Source organism: Sorex araneus, chromosome 3 (assembly GCF_027595985.1).
Source record: "Sorex araneus isolate mSorAra2 chromosome 3, mSorAra2.pri, whole genome shotgun sequence".
NCBI classification, from domain to species: Eukaryota; Metazoa; Chordata; class Mammalia; order Eulipotyphla; family Soricidae; genus Sorex; species Sorex araneus.
This window is the reverse complement of record NC_073304.1, coordinates 108,891,524-108,908,820: the sequence shown is the minus strand read 5'-3', so window position 1 is coordinate 108,908,820 and position 17,297 is coordinate 108,891,524. Positions and strand designations below refer to the sequence as shown.

The window sequence follows — 17,297 nt, the reverse complement described above, 5'->3', positions numbered from 1 at the left end:
GACAAAGTCTTGAGGACCAAGGCTGAGTGTAACCTTTCACAGGGACTCCGGCCAGAAACCACCCAGGGTATGAAGCAGGACTACCAGTGGACTTAAGCATTTCCAGGAGGTCACTTCCCACTGTCTGACAACTGTGAGGAGAGATGGAACTCACTTTTTTTACTGACAAAAATGAGAGAGGTCAGAGAAAGCTGAATGCTCCTCAGGCCTCAGATGACTAGAAATGCAGGAGTGGGAGCAATTTAGGATGTGTTTTTTGTTGTTGTTTATTTTTTAATTAAAGCATGACTTAAAAACTTGTTCATGCTGGAGTTTCAGACATGCAGTGTCCAGCACTAATCCCAATAGCACTATCAACTTCCCTGTGTCCTCAGGGCCACATCCCCCTGCAAACCCCAACCAGCTTCTCTGATAGGCATGTTTGCTCTGTGATTTAGATAGGTAGATACAACACCAGTTTGCCCGAGGCCCTGCTCTGTCTCCGTTACCCCCAGCTGCTGCCTCTTCCTGTTTTTTTGTTTGTTTGTTTGTTTGTTTTGGAGCCACCCCCAGTGGTGCTCATCAGGTCTTACTCCTGGCTCATGCTCTGGGAGCAAAGTGCCCAGAGAAAAACAGGAAGATGTTCAGAAAAAGAGGTGTCAGAAAAATCTGTCTGATAGGATGTCCTGGGAAGATAAAACAAGAACTGAGAATTGCTTAGGATTGCTGAAATCTACTGAGCCTGGGGAAGTGGGGGCTAGGGGTCACCGACACTGAGGATCTTACAGACAGTTAAGGGAGACATGTTTTTAGATGGGTCACCAAAGTAGATGCCTACACAGAAAGGCTGGGTAAAAGTCAAGGAAGGGTCCCTGCAGAAGGGCTGGCCCAGATTAGGGACACCCCCAACTCCTCAGCTGAGGGGCACACCATACAGACTCAGCTACTTACTGAACACCCTGATAGTGGGTGTAGGGAACCCCCAGGGGTATTTTGGTAGGAGGACTGAGAGCATATCTGTCCTCACTGAAGAATACTACAAAGATGTGGGAAAGGGAGGAAAAGGGAGCTAGGCCAGCAGTGGATACATGCTGAGCATGGTGGGAGCTCATCCTACATAGCAGAAAGGACTGGAGATGATGCCTAGCATTCTCAGGGTATTGAGCTTGATCCCCACTGCCAAGCGCTGCTGGGTTTAGGTGCCAGGACTCTAATTACTACTAGGGGTTCCCTGGTGGCCCCCAGTCCCACCGAGCCTTATCACCACATTGTCAACCAGCATAGTCCCATTTTGTGGGGCAAAGTGTCATTAGCTGCAGAGAAAATAAACAAACCAATGTGTTTGTTGTTTGAAAAGGAGAGACTGTGAGTGAGAGAATCAGGACAGCATTGAAAGGAAAGGATTATTTAACTTCTCTCTGGAAACTAGGAGACAAGAGGGAGAGAAAGAAGTCAGATCTCTTTTATGCAGATGCATTCACAAGTCCCCAGGAATCCAAGGTGACCAAGAGGGGATTTTCAGTTTTTGTTAAAACTTTTTGAAAATAATCTCCAATACATAATTTTCTTCCATAGTACATAGCTTGTCGTAGTTATTTTATTGAAAAAAATGTGAAAGAAGTGCCTGAATAAATAGCTCCATCATTCTTTTCTCACTTTATGAATTTCATTATGCATCTTTCTATTTTGATATTCACACTGTCCTTGAATACCTGTGTAGGAGCGAGAAAGATTGTACAGTAGGGAAGGCACTGCCAGGAGTGATCCCTGAGCACAGACTTAGAAGTAATCCCTGAGTACCATCAAATGTGGCTGTCAAAGCTATAAATCAACCAAATAAACACCTTCAGATACCACTTGTATATATATATCTTAGAGGCCTTAATTAACTTCTGTAACTTCACAGTGATCTAAACTCTGGAAAATTTTTTCTTTCCTTAAGACTTACACCTTCTTAAGATTGAGCTTATAAAACAAACACACACGCAAACAAAAGCCCTCAAAAACCCAATGTTTAAATGCAAAAGTTTTATTCATAGTACATTTGAATCTACTCTTTTGGCCATCAATTATTGAGTCCATTTTATTGCAACATTCTTGCACTTTATTGGTGTAGTTTTGAGAACTCTCCAGAGGTCTGAAATCCACCGAGTGACAGTCTCTTGGGCTAAATGCCTGGAAGTGGGGCCGATATTGGGTCAAGACTTTCAAACGGATGTCAGGTCTCTGGGAACATGTGCGCTTCAGCCTCGCTGTGCTCTGGATGGTGGCCCCAGCAGAAACAGTTATTTTAACTGGATCTTAGTTATAATAGTGATACCTACCGTGTGTTCATATTTTTGTAGTAACCATGAACTAGTAGTCAGACAAGGCATGTTGGCGTTTATACCTCAACCATAAGGGTAAAACCCAATGACATCAATGAGATAGCAAGTTGTTTAAATATTAGGTGAGTTCTGAAGCATTTGGTCAGACTCTGACTGATACTCCAAAAATCCAATATGGATTTATAAATGTTCCCTCTCCCAATTCTGATGGGAAGAAATCAACACATGGTTGTGATACCTTTTGCTCCATTAAAACTGTTGACTATATCCTGGTAGAATTTACCACATCACTAAGAACAGTCAGTTTGGTTATTTATAAATTTTACAAAGACAGTGTTATTTCTGTAGAATGTTTTTGAAAAGCTATGACACTTCTTGTTTGCTTTTGCAAAACAAGAAAGTTAATAAATATTTGAAAGAGTAATTATCAGAGTAATTAAGAGTAATATAAAAGTATTACTATATATACATATATAATATAATACTATTTATATTATATAGTAATTAAAAGTGATATATTGTAATTGCTCTGATATTTATTCTGTTTTCCAATACATCGAATGATAAAAGAACAAGTATTTAACATCAAATGTTCAACTAATTCCATCAGAGCTTACATATCAACTATTTCAGACATTGTTCAAAGATCATTTTGCATGGGCCTAAGCTGGGTGTTGTTACTCTGCTCATCTACCCTGGATTCCCTGTAAATCTGTGTTTTATTGCCATCTAGCTTGGCAGCCATGCTTATACCTGTTGGCTGACCACAGAAGCTATCGGCTCACATGACTTGTATCCCCAGCTGGTCCTCAGTGGCTTCACATGTCAGCTGTAATACAGATCCTAGAGAGAGTGAGTTCCAAGATACAGAAGCTTTTCAAATATTATCTATATGACATATTGTTTTGTTGGCCAAAGCTCGTCACATAGCCAAACCCCAAATTGGTATAGGACTGTTTGAACTGTGTGCCTATACTACAGTGTCTATTTACAGCAGAATACATTTGAACTCTTTGGTAAAAAAAAATAACAATAATCTGTAGAATGGGGATAATGGCCATGGTTGTAATGCCACTGAAACGAAAAAAAAGTGTAGTAAATATTGAACTGAAACCCTTCCCAAAAGGTAGTTTTACTTGTCAAAGGAAAGAAAAATGATTTATTTGAGAATTCTATAACTTCTCTTCATTTGTCTCATATTAATAGTATTGATAAAGAAGCCATTGACTTTATTTTTTTAATTTAATTTATTTTTTTTTATTTTACTGAATCACCATGTGGAAAGTTACAAAGCATTCAGGCTTAAGTCTCAGTTATACAGTTATTGAACACCCATCCCTTCACCAGTGCCCATATTCCACCACCAAGAATCCCAGTATACCTCCCCTCTCACCCTCTCCCGCTCCCGTGTAGCTGATAATTTTCACTTTACTTTCTCTTTACTTCGATTACATTCAATATTTCCACAAACAACTCACTATTATTGTTTGGAGTTTCCCCCCCAAAATCAGACCTGCTGAAAAGGAAGCATTTGATAATTTGTTTTCCATTGCTGAGAATGAAGAGATATGAGGTCGTGTGGCCGCGATAGCGGCCATACAGTTTTGGATTTCTGTGTTTTAGTATTTTAGTAACTAAGTCCTGGGAAAATTATGTCAGAAATTGCAAGCTTGCATCTCTCTTTAGTGGTCCTTATAAAATGGCGGTCACCACGCCTTCCACCGGAAAGAAAAGGCCAAGAGAGAAAAACCTTTCCCCTCCTGGGGCGGCATGGGGCCATGGCTTAGTTCACAGTCTAGAGACATTTCTGCAAAAAGCTGCTGGTATCAAAAGTAGTTTAGCTGGCCTCCGGGATCATGGTCCTCCAGCAACGGAGAGATCACACACGTGCGGCCACCCAGATTACATCTCGGCGGAGAGTGGAGGAAAGCCATTGACTTTAATAAGAGGAGGAACTCTTGTCACTGGAGTTCCTGTGACTATCTCTTCTCTGTCCCTTTATCCCTGCGCCAAGAGAAGTCCATACTCAGCATTTATAGTTGGGAAATCTCTGGTCCAGAGAAGTTTTTCTCCTTACATACAGTTTTACAAGCCTTACAAGTCTTCCATGCCATGGTGTTCATGGAAATGGGTTCAGTGACTGATTTTGCAAATCTTCACAGATATTATGATTTGCCCCACTCAAACTTCAGAGAGTAAGAATCTGGTCAGAAATAAGGGTCTGCAGGGTCCACTCTCATAGTGGAGGGTTCACAGGTTCATAGAATGGTGTATTAATTCAATATGAGCAGATTTACTCGCTTCTGAGATGCCTCAGGTATACTTTTTTTGGGTGATGATTGGCAGCCCTGAACCTCTTGCCTGGATTTTGACCACTATTTCAGTATTTATCAGCCTATAGCTATAGCTGTTGGAACAGCAGGAAATCACTTGCTTTCTTACAAATGTTGATATTTCAGGCACAGGGAATGAAGCATCAAGATATAAAATGAGAGTTTGAAACTATAAACTCAAGTGCTTAGAGTTCAAAGCTGGAGGAGCTAACAGCCTCTGGCTCTTATAGTCCTTATCAATGGATTTTTTTTTTTTGCTTTTTGGATAACATCCAGCGATGCTCAGGGGTTACTCCTGGCTCTACACTCAGGAGTTACTCCCAGCGATGCTTGGGGGACCATATGGGATGCCGGGATCGAAGCTGGGTTGGCCGCATGCAAGGCAAACACCCTACCCGCTGTGCTATTGCTCTGGCCCCTTACAGTCCTTATCAAATATAGAAAAGCACATCATCATCATCATGTATCTGTGACAGTGGAAAACCTTTAAAAACCCTGAGCACATAGAATATTATCTCTCCGAAATAGTACCTAAGAGGGATGAACTGTTTCATCCTGAGTAAAAAAGGAAGGAGGAGAGGCACCTGCCAAGCCTCCACAGGTATCTGTCCTCTCATTCTCACGGCAGGTCTTACTGCTGTGCCTTCTGCATGAGGCAGAACTTGGGACACCTTTCCAGCTCTGCCACTGATAGCTTTGTTTGCAGCTTTAGGATTTGAGAAGTTCTCACTCCAGACTGTTTCCACGTGGCAATATTCCTATGGTAGAAAAAGAGTAGAAAATGTCGTAGTAAACTGCTGTTTAAGACTCCACAAATAAAACTAGGGAGGTCACAGGCCATGTTTTCATCTTCCTATAACTCTGTTGGGCTGTCCAAGACCTATTATTACAAACCTGAATTCTATTAGAGAGAGTTTTCCAGACATACTAACACTTACATGGGCCTTTTACGCATTGGGGATGGGGGTGATATTCATTTTATAAATATGATATATCACATTTCCTGATTTGAAACTATTAAATCATACTTGCATTTGAGGATAAATTCTCTTTGGGATACACTCTCAAGAGTGTACTCTAAAAATTGCTGATTAGATATTTTATATTCCATAAATGAGTGCAGCCATTCTATGTCTGTCCCTCTCTTTCTCACTCACTTCAATTAGCATGGTAATCTCCATGACCATCCACTTATAAGCATATTTCATAAATTCATCTTTCCTAACAGCTGCATAGTATTCCATTGTGTATATGTACCAAAGTTTTCTTTATCTAGTCATCTGTTCTTGGGCAGTTGGGTTGTTTCCAGATTCCGGCTATTGTGAAAATAACACTCAAGGACAGTAGAGACAGGGCCAGGAAGATTGCTCCATGGTTGGAAGCCTGCCTTATATGCTGAGGAGAAGGCAGCAGGAATAGAAAAGGGATCACTAAGTCAATAATGATTGAAGGGATCCCTTGGGATGGGAGATGTGTGCTAAAAGTAGATAAAGGACCAAACATAATGACCTCTCAGTATCTGTATTGAAAACCATAACACCTATAAGTAAAGAGAGAGTAAGAGGGAAACTGTCTGCCATAGAGAAAGGGAGAGGGGCGAGACACCCAGGATGGGGAAGGGATACTGGGGATATTGGTGGTGTAAAATATACACTGTAGAGGACTGAAACTCAAACATAAAAGCTTTTAAGTGTTGCTCATGGTGATTCAATTAAAAAAATAATAAAATAAGAAAGAAAGAAAATAGAGAAAAAAACTGCTGATTTGATTTGCAATTTCTTAGGGATTTTTAAATGTCCATGAGAAATACTAATCTGCCATTTTTGTATGGGTTTTATCTGACATTGACATCAAAGTCATACTGGCACCACAGAATGAGTTGAAATTGTTCTCTATTTTCTGAAGAACTCTTCATTGTATTAATATTTCTCTTAAAACACTTGTTAGAAGTCACCAGCGACACCTTCTGGGTTTGGGTTTTTTTTTTCCTCTTTTTTGGGTCATACCCGGCACAGGGGTTACTCCTGGCTCATGCACTCAGGAATTACTCCTGGCGGTGCTCCAGGGACCATATGGGATGCTGGGAATTGAACCTGGGTCAGCCACATGCAAGACAAACTCCCTACATGCTGTGCTATTGCTCCAGCCCCTGAGTTTGGGTTTTTCTTTGTGGGAAGAATTCTTTATTATTGATCTGATCCAATTTCTTAATTGACTTTGTTCTAAGAATCTGTTCTAAATTCTAAAAATCTCTCCATTTTACTTTAGATCTGATTTGCTGGTTAATGTTTTGTTTTGTCTTTCATCTATGGTAATTGAGTTTTTATTGTTCTTCCTTAGTCTAGCTAAGTTTTGTTTATCTTTATAGAAAGTTGACTTCTGGCTTCATTGATTTTTCTCTTGCCTTTTCAGTTTTCTGTTTTACTTACTTCTATTGGACTATCTATGATGTCCTTTCCCTGCTTTTTTTAGGTCATACTTGCACTTTTTTATTTAATTGTTTTAGGTGATAGAGTATGTGGGGAATTTGAGGTTTTTTTCCTGTCATGATGTTGTGTTTAATGCTATACTGTTTTCAAACACTTAACTGTGTTCTATAGATGTTGATTTTCTTTCATTTTCTAATTAATTAAAAATATTTTCTAATATACTCTGTGATTTTTATTTTACTAATGGAATATTTATAAGTGTTCTTTATTGAGGGATTTCCTTTTTACCCTTATCTGTTCCTAATTTAATTTTATGCAGTTGAACATAGTTTATATAAAATCTCTTTAAATTTATTGAGATTCAGAATGGGCCTAATGTTTAATGTGTTCTGGGAAAACTGCCATGTGCACTTGAAAAGTGTATATTTTATCATTGTGTAAAAAAGCTTATGATATTTTTTAGAGTAAGTTGACTTGCTCTTCATATCTTTTCTTCTTGCTTTTTATTTGCCTACTTTTACTGTAAATTTTATGCTTGTTTCATGTATTTTGGAACATAATTAGTTCCAAAATGAGTATTTGAATTACTATAACTTAACTTACTGATAGAGTGGTAAATTTATTAGTATTGTATGTATTACACAACTTTTTTCATCTTTTTTGCTTAAGATTTTTTTTAATTTTTAAAGGGAAAGCATAGAAAACATGCAGTTGGATTTCTCTTATTATTTGTTTGAGGCTTGGGGGGCCACACTCAGCAGGGCTCAGGGATTACTCCTGGTTCTGTGCTCAGGGATCTCTACTGTCAGGGTTCATGGAATCATGTGTGGTTCTGGGAATAGAACCAATGTCGGCCACATGAAAAGCAAACTATCTCTCTTGCCTTGCATTTATATTTTTAATTGACATACATTCTTGTAAAAAACATTTGCGGGGGTGGGGGCAGCGGGGAGAGAGCCCTGGTGACTCTCCCCATAGGCTGCCTGGGTTCGGGGGGGGCGGTCCCAGGCTGATCGCCCTGGGGAGGCCTAGGCCATGGGGCAGATGAAAGAGGAAACAGGGCCAAGCCGGTTGATTGATCAGTTGCCATTTATTCCATTCTCTCCACACGCCTGTTCCAGTCTCCCTGAGCTCCCCATTCTAGTCTCACACTGCCCCTCATTCCTGTCTCCTCCTGTCTCTCGTAGCCCCTCATTCCTCCATCCCAACTCTCTAGATTCTGCTCTCTCTTCACTAGTCTCTCCCCCGTTACTTGTCTCTCTGGGCCCTACCTATGCCCAGCAAAATCAACATAGGAAAGCCCTTCCTGAGGGCCCACCAGGTTCAAAGGAAACACCACCTAGAGGCATTCCAAAGCCCTACTTATTAATTCCTGTCTTATCCATTGGTTATTCCACTTGGCCCAACCAGAACTTTAGACTTAAGTTGGAAGACAGCAAAGTTTTTCCATTCAGAGCTAAAAATGGATTTTCTTCCCTCTGTTTCTAGTAATCAATTAATTTTCTTAGGAAATAAAGCAACTGTTTTCCATGGCTAAACCCACACTAATAGAAATACTTCAGGAGCCAAATGGTGGAGAACAAACAGCCTGAAGCAAGAGCATCAAATACTGTAATATTCTTACCCAAAATTCAGCAGTACTTGGTGAGTCGACACTGTTCACTGTATTGGTCTTTGGTCAACGTCAAGAGCCCTGAGAAGGCTGTTCTGACAGTATGACCAGCTGCTTCTTGGTGGGAGGCTCTGCTAGGTCAGAGTCTTCCAGGACATTACAGGAGTGCTAGACAAGTATATTCCTTCAGGCAGTAGTTGCAGACAAAGAATGTGTTCAAATACCCATGACTGACTTTGGGTTAGGTTAAGAATTTTAATAGAATAAATTACCTTTAAATAATGACTTTCATTTACTTATAGCCTGAAAATGAAATTACTACTTTTCTTTCCTCAGAACAGTTTGTAATTTAAGAACTATATTTAGATATTCTAGTGTCTTTTGGATCTCTGTGTGGATAATTCACAGAGGGGAATCCTTTTTTCCCCATATATAGGCTCACTTTGGAGATAATGCAGTTTTAATTCTGGGTCCTCCAAAATTTGAACTTCACAATAAAGCCAGTCATGTGACTTTTTTGTTTCCTAGTACATATGAATGTTATGTTTATAACATAGGCAATTAGGTGGTATGTAATAGCATTTCTAAGAAAAAAATATGCAGTTTTAAAATATTTTATTAGGGGGCTGGAGCGATAGCACAGCGGGTAGGGCGTTTGCCTTGCACGCGGCCGACCCGGGTTCTAATCCCAGCATCCCATATGGTCCCCTGAGCACCGCCAGGGTAATTCCTGAGTGAAGAGCCAGGAATAACCCCTGTGCATCGTCGGGTGTGACCCAAAAACCAAAAAAAAATAAATAAAAATAAAATATTTTATTATACAGTACTACAAATTGATATTATCTCAATACAAATAACATTTTAAAGTTTGTCCTTGAGAACTGCCACCATTATCTGATTCTTAACAGTTGTAATCTTGAAGATGATGCTTGGGGGTCTTGCCTCAATGTTGATAACTGCTTCCTGATTAGGTAGTAAGCACTGAAAGTTAAGGCGACTTTAGCAATTTCATAAAAAAACAAGTTTGCTGCATTGGCTGACTCTTCCTATCAAAAAAGATGTTTTTCTGAAACATGTGTTACTATACAACAGCTTTTTACCCATAGTAGAACTTCTTTCAAAATTGGAACTCATCCTTTAAAACCTTGCCACTGCCTAAGTTTATGTGACATTCTGAATCTGTTGGTATTATTTCCATAGTATTCACAGCGTCTTTTACCAATACTAGATCCCATCTCAAGAAAGCACTCTCTTTGCTCTCCATGAGAGGCAAATCCTTATTCATTCCAGTTTTATCAGGGTACCATTGCAGTTTAGTCACATCTTCAAGTTCTACTTCTCCTCTTGTTGCTTCCATGTTTGCAAGTCTTTCCTTCACTGAAGGCACAAATGTACCTTTCAAAGTCACCCATTAAGGTTGAATCAGTATCTTACACAATCCTACAGGTATTGGTATTTTAACTTCCTCTTAGGAATCATGGTTTTTCTATTTATTTAGTTTTGAGTCATATCGGCAGTATTCAGGGCTTTTTCCTGGCTCTTTGCTCAACTATTATTGCTCCTGGCAAGACTCAGAGGACTAAGTGAAGTTCCAAGGATTGAACCTGGGGCAGCCTCATGCAAAGCAAGCACCTTCCCTGCTGTATTATCTCTCTTGTCCCTAATAACTGTTCTTAGTGACATCTAGAAAGGTTTTCAACTCAGTTTTCCCAGATATATCTGAGGAATCACTATATTTGACAGCTATATAACAATATAAAATGTATATAGTGTTTGTTTGTTTTTGAATCACTGTGACTTGACAGTATTAACAATACTGTTAATGTTAGAGTTGCATGTGTCAGTTGTTCCAACACCACACTGTCCTTCAGAGTTCCCTCTTTCCTCCACTAATGTGTTGGGGTTCCCTTTCCACCACCAATACCTCTCCCCCACCTTAATAAGCTCAGTTCTTAAATGTCTTGAAATCAAAACTACTTTTATGCATGGGATACAGAATTGATGTTGTGCTAGTAAGCATGATATGAACATAAATCTTTTTTGCATATCTTCATCAGATTCTTGGGTGACCAGGTACATTGTCAATGAGAAGTCATACTTCAAAAGAAATACTTTTCTTGAGCAATAAATCTTAATGGGTTTGAAATATTCAGCAAAACATGTTGTAAACAGATGTGCTTACCATCCAGGCTTTGTGTTCCATTTTTAGAGCACAGAGTAGATTTAGCATAATTCTGAAAGACCCTAGGATTTTCAGAATAGGAAATGATTATTGGTTTCAACTTAGCATCATCAGTTACATTACCCTCTATCAGTCTATCATTTCTTTGAAACTTTTCTTAAAAACTTTAATTTAATTAAGGAACCATGATTTAATAAACTATTGATAGTTGAGTTTTAGACATATAAGATTCTTTCACCAATCCCACCACCAATGTCAATTTCTTGAAAGGCACATTTTAAAGTTTGGTTGTTGTAGTTTGTATCTCCTGTTTTCAGTGGAATTAATTCTGTGATTTGGATATAGAACTACTCCACTCCTCCACACTGACCAAAGTACCTGAGTCCCCTGACCCCTGGATGCAGAAATGTGCCTTGTCAAATGAGAGCACACATTTCAGGCAGATATTGGCCAAAAAAGCCATAGGGTAAAAGAAATAAAATATGCACATAAGAGGAAAATGCAGGCAAATGAGCCTAAGGTAAAATAAATGAAACACAAAACAAACAAAATGAAAAATGAAACACACGTCTCAGTGGGAGATATAGATAAAATCTGAACTAACCTTTGCTAAGCTTCCATTTTTTTCCTTCTGAAGTTTTTGTTTCTCTTTCAGCCTCCATAAAATTGAACAAAGTTAGGGCCCTGTGTTAATTTAAGAGAACATTTTAGTTAATGTGATCAGTTTAGGTAACTATACTTTTCCCCAGTTATCAAAAGATTGTTTTTATTTCTTACTATTGAATTCCCTGAAGTAGCACTCTAAATTTCCATCAAGATTCCTTCCTTTCTATTAAAAATGGTTCTAATAAGTAACAACTTGTTACAAAAGTCTAGTTTTTGGCTTCAGCATGCCTTTATCACTCACCTTATGTATTTCTAGCTTTCATTGATGATGAGACTTGTGACTTGTTATAACAAAAGAGTTATAACTATTGTATAACGCTTTAACTCTATGAATGTTTGAGACCAATGGCCTGATTAGAACAGAAGGTAAGGAGAAGGTTGTGGGAAGGGCTGGCCAGCAGAGCAGTCAGAATACATACATCATTAATTGGTTTGGTTTAGAGTTTCATATGGGCACCATTGGTGTCACAGAAAGATTATGATAGTTACATCAAAGGTCACAGATCATAATCACAATGAGAAAATTTCAGATATTATGAAAATTACCAGAATGAAATACAGAAAAGTATAATGCACAGTAACTTAAAACACTCAATTGACAAAAACAAACAAGCATCTTATCTGAGATTAAAACAAGGCATGCCTAAGTCACATTTAATTCTGCATTATCCAAACTGTGTGCAGTTCATAACTAATTATAAATAAGGACTGCATGATAATAGGCTCATCTGAAGATTAATTTATATTTGTGAAACTAACATTTGTCATTATCGAGACTCCTTTAAGTAAGTACTTAGAATTTATAAAGAAAATTTAAAATATTTCTAGAAATAATAGCATGACTGGAAGAGTAGCATGTCATTTATTATTTTAATTTTTGTATTAAGTATAAAGTCTTAAATGTGCAACACAATTCATGTCTCTAAAAATAATAAACAATATCTTTAAATTCTCATTTAGGATATTCTCATCTCGTATATTCAATAAGAGCACTGCTGTGTATAATTATAGCTATTTTGTGTAAAGGGACTCTAAGGTAATAAATTCATATGTCATAATAATATGAGGGTATCATTCTTTTCCTTGTGAAACACTTTATAATAAAGGAGTGAGGGTGTAAAACCAAATTATATGCTAAAAAGAAAGCCTTTTTAATTTTGTAATTATTCTGATCAAAATTTTTATTGGGATTTCTGAGTTGCAAGTCAAACTATTTGTTATATCTATACCTTAAAGAAGGAATGATTGTCAGAGGACTGAAAATTTTTATCATAGTGGTACTATAATTTTATAATCAAATCATATTTTATATATTTTCATGTAACTGTGAACCAAATGATTTCAAAATAGGTTAATTTGAATTGAATAAATGAATAGAAGACCCATAGCTTGGAAAAAATATCTTCCACACTTAGATTTTAACAAATAGCAGAAAATTACTTATTCTAAACCAAATTATTCACCCTCCAGCTTAGCTGGAGGGCCACTTCTGTCAAATAACACTTATACTTCATAATATAGTTTGCTGAAAGATTTCTCTTCAATAGTTCAATAGCTTCATACATGTATAAAACATATTTATTCTGTGATTAGCCATTGCTGCTATGACTGACATTTTATCTCCTTACTGTTTTATAGCAATGCAATAAAGAATTAAACTTAAATCTTGATAGTAGATCAGACTTAAGCTTCTTATGTGATAAGCATTATATACAAATCTTGTTAGAAGAAATACATTATTTGAATTCAAAATAAGCAACAAAATGAACTGGGTTATGAGAAAAGTCCTCATTACATTACAGCTCAACTTTTAAGTGCTTCCAGAGAACAATGGAAGAATATATGAAACAAACCAAGATAAATTCAACTTTGGTCTTAGCCACTACTTTTCATTTTTTTATAATCCACAAACTTTCAGTTTAATAGTGTTTTCTATTAGCCGAATAAAAACCTGAAACAGAATAAAAACCAAAACTGGTGGTATGAAGCAGATAATGAACTCCTATGCAGAAAGAAACTATAGTGAGAGAAAAAAAAAATATTGTATATCTTTTGTTTCTCAGATGCTGGGATTCTAAATTAAGATTTCTTTAAAAGATGATGTTTTGTTGGTTTGAGCCACTATACCTGTTCAAATCATTAAAAGTAGGAAGAGGAAACAGGCGCGGGATACAGGGCCAGCCCCCGCCAGGGCCGGGGCTCTGCTCCCGCCGGCCGGGTTTTCGGCCCGGGTGCCCATGTCTCTGCAGAGCCGGTGGATGTGCAACGAGCGGGAACCAGAGACAGCTTTAGGAATTGGGGTTCCAGCATCTGGCAGAATTTTCCCTGGACTTTATACAGAAATCCAAAACCGACTTAACATTTATAATTGCCAGCAATGTGAAACGGTTCCTTTTGAACAGGTCTGACTTGGGGGGGGGGGAAACTCCAAATAATAAAAGTAAGTTTTTGTTGAAATATTGAATGTTTTTAATGTAGCAGCCAGCTCTCTGGACTGTGAACTAAGCAAAAGCCCCATGCTGGCCTACGCGGCGTGGCGTACACCATACTATGAGGCGCTGGAAGGAGGATGAGGGGGAGAAAGGAAAAAAAAAAAAGGGAAAAGGAAAAAGGGAAAAAAAAAAGAGAGAGAGAGAGAGTTATGTACTTGTCGCAGTGGGGCTACATATCTCTTCATTTCCAGCAATGAAAAACTAATTATCAAATGTAGTAGGTCTGTCTCTCTTGCTTGGAAACTCTAACAACTATAGTGAGTTTTGTGTTGAATTATGGAATGTAATCAAGGTAAAGAAAAAATGAAGTGAAATTCATTAGTTATACAGTAGGGGGTAGGGGGTGGGGGCGGGGGGTATACTGGGGTTTCTGGTGGTGGAATATGGGCACTGGTGAAGGGATGGGTGTTTGAATATTGTATAACTGACATATAAACCTGCGAACTTTGTAACTTTCCACATGGTGATTTAATAAAAAGTTTAAAAAAAAAAGTAGGAAGAAACTGTGCTAGGATGAGCAATAAGCACACTGGCTTTGAGTAGTACGATGATGTACATAGCTAGTGCTTTAAGCCATTTGAAGGAAATAAGAAAAGAAAAAATAAGAGTCTTTACTATAATTCTTGCCTCACTTTTCATGACGGTTGCAATTCCATTCACTATAGTTAATAAAAGTAATAATACTAATGAACTAGCTGGATATTAGAACAGGCTGAAAGTCTTAAGACCAAAAATTAAGAAAAGATGTTTTCTTCTTACATAAATAAAATTGCATTGTATGCCATGAACATGTTGCCAAAAAATAATTAACCATGGCAAGATAAACATAACCTTTGTCGATTCAAGAAAGAAATCTATGAGATGAATGAGGTACTTGCTCTTATAGAGTATAGAGGTATTAATTAAAAAAACATTTTTCATATTGTACTCCATACCTTTCCTTTTTTTCTGAATCCAGCAGGTTTCTTTTCATTTTTAAAACAATATATATATATATATTTTTTTAATTAGCGAGTTACCCTGAGGGTACAGTTACAAATTTACCCATCTTCGTGCTTGTGTTTCCTTCATACAATCTTTGAGAACCCATCCCTCCACCAGTGTCCATTCTCCACCACAAATGAACCCAATATCCCTCCCAACCTCCAATCCCGTCCCCCCTCACCCCACCCCACCTCTGTGACAGGGTATTCCATTTTGTTCTCTCTCCTTTTGGGTGTTGTGCTTTGCGATAGAAGTAGTGAGTAGCCATCCTATTCAGTCTCTAGTCTAATTTCAGGATGAATCTCCCTTCCCGCATGGGTTCTCCAACCACATTTTACTTGGTGTTCCCTTCTCTATAAGGGCTGCCTTTCCCCCAGCATGTGAGGCCAGCTTCCAAGCCATGGAGTCAACCTCCTTGTATTATATACTACTATTCTTGTTAGTCTCCTACTACGAAATTTTATATTCCACAGATGAATGCAATCTTTCTATGTCTGTCCCTCTCTTTCTGACTCATTTCACTTAGCATGATACTTCCCATGTTGATCCACTTATATGCAAAATTCATGACTTCATCTTTTCTAACAGCTGCATACTATTCCATTGTATAGAGGTACCAAAGTTTCTTTAACCAGTCATCTGTTCTCGGGCACTTGGATTTTTTTCAGATTCTGGCTGTTGTAAACAGTGCCATGATGAACATATAACTGCAGATGTCAATTCGACTATACTTTTTTGTTTCTCCGGTATATATTCCCAGCAGTGGTATTGCTGGATCAAATGAAAGCTCAATTTCTAATTTTTGGAAAAGCATCAATATTGTTTCCCAAAAGGGCTGAACCAGTCAACATTCCCACCAGCAGTGTAGAAGGGTCCCTTTCTCCCCACATCCCCTCCAACATCGGTTGCTTTTGTTCTTTTGGATGTGTGCGATTTTCTGTGGTGTGAGGTAGTGTCTCATATTTGTTTTGATCTGCATCTCCCTAAGGATTATTGATGAAGAGCATTTTTTCATGTGCCTTTTGACCATTCATATCTCTTCCTTAGAAAAGTTTCTATTCATTTCTTTGGCCTATTTTGTGATGGGGTTGGATGTTTTCTTCTTGTAGAATTCAACCATTGCTTTATATACCCTTGATATCAACCCCTTATCAGATGGGTATTGGGTGAATATTCTTTCCCATTATGTAGATTGTCTTCGTGTTTTGGTCACTGTATCTTTTTCGGTGCAGCAGCTTCTGAGTTTAATACAGTCCCATTTGTTTATCCCTGTTTCCACTATGTTGGTCACTTGCGTGTCATCTTTGAAGATAACTGTAGCTTTCATGGAGGGTTTTGTCGACCTTGTCTTCAATGTACCCTATGGTTTGTGGTCTGATGTTGAGGTCTTTAATCCATTTTGATGTGACTTTTGTACATGGTGTCAGGTCTAGATCTAAGCCCATTCTTTTTGCATGTGTTTGTCCAGTTATGCCAGCACCATTTGTTAAAGAGGCTTTCCTTGCGCTCCACTTCACATTTCTTGCTCCCTTATCAAAGATTAGATAATCATACATTAGAGGTTGTCTGTAGGGATATTCCGCTCTGTTCCATTGGTCTGAAGCTCTGCCTTTGTTCCAGTACCATGCTGTTTTAATTGATACCGCTTTATAGTAAAGTTTAAGGTTGGCAAGGGTGATGCCTCCCATCATCTTTTTCCCAAGAATTGTTTTAGATATCCATGGGTGTTTGTTCCATATGAATTTCAGGATTGCTTGATCTGTTTCTTTGAAGAATTTCATGGGTATTTTTATAAGGATCGCGTTGAATCTGTATAATGCTTTGGGGAGTATTGCCATTTTGACAATGTTGATTATCCCTATCTATGAGCAGGGGATATGTTTCCATTTTCTCATGTCCTCTTTTATTTCATGGAGTAATATTTATTTTTGTAGAGGATCTTTACTTCTTTAGTCAAGCTGATTCCAAGGTACTTGATTTTCTGGGGCACCATGGTGAATGGGATTGCTTTTTTCATGTCCCTTTCCTCTGTGTTATTGTTTGCAAATAGGAAGGCCATGGATTTTTGGGTATTGATTTTATAGCCCACGACTTTACTGTACAAGTCTATAGTTTCTAAGAGTTTCTTAGTTGAAGTTTTAGGCTTCTGTAGATATAGTATCATATCTTCTGCAAATAGTGAGAATTTGATTTCTTCTTTTCCTACCTGGATGCCCTTAACATCTTTTTCTTGCCTAACAGCTATTGCAAGTACTTCCAGTACTATATTGAACAGCAGTGGTGAGAGTGGGAA

General features: G+C 38.1%; 1 protein-coding gene across 4 annotated transcripts in view; it reads left to right on the top strand.

Moving 5' to 3' along the window:
* The window catches only part of SYNDIG1 (synapse differentiation inducing 1), a 203,333-nt gene that overhangs the window by 93,000 nt on the left and 93,036 nt on the right, over nucleotides 1-17,297 (top strand). The gene's annotated exons all lie outside the window — the stretch shown is intronic.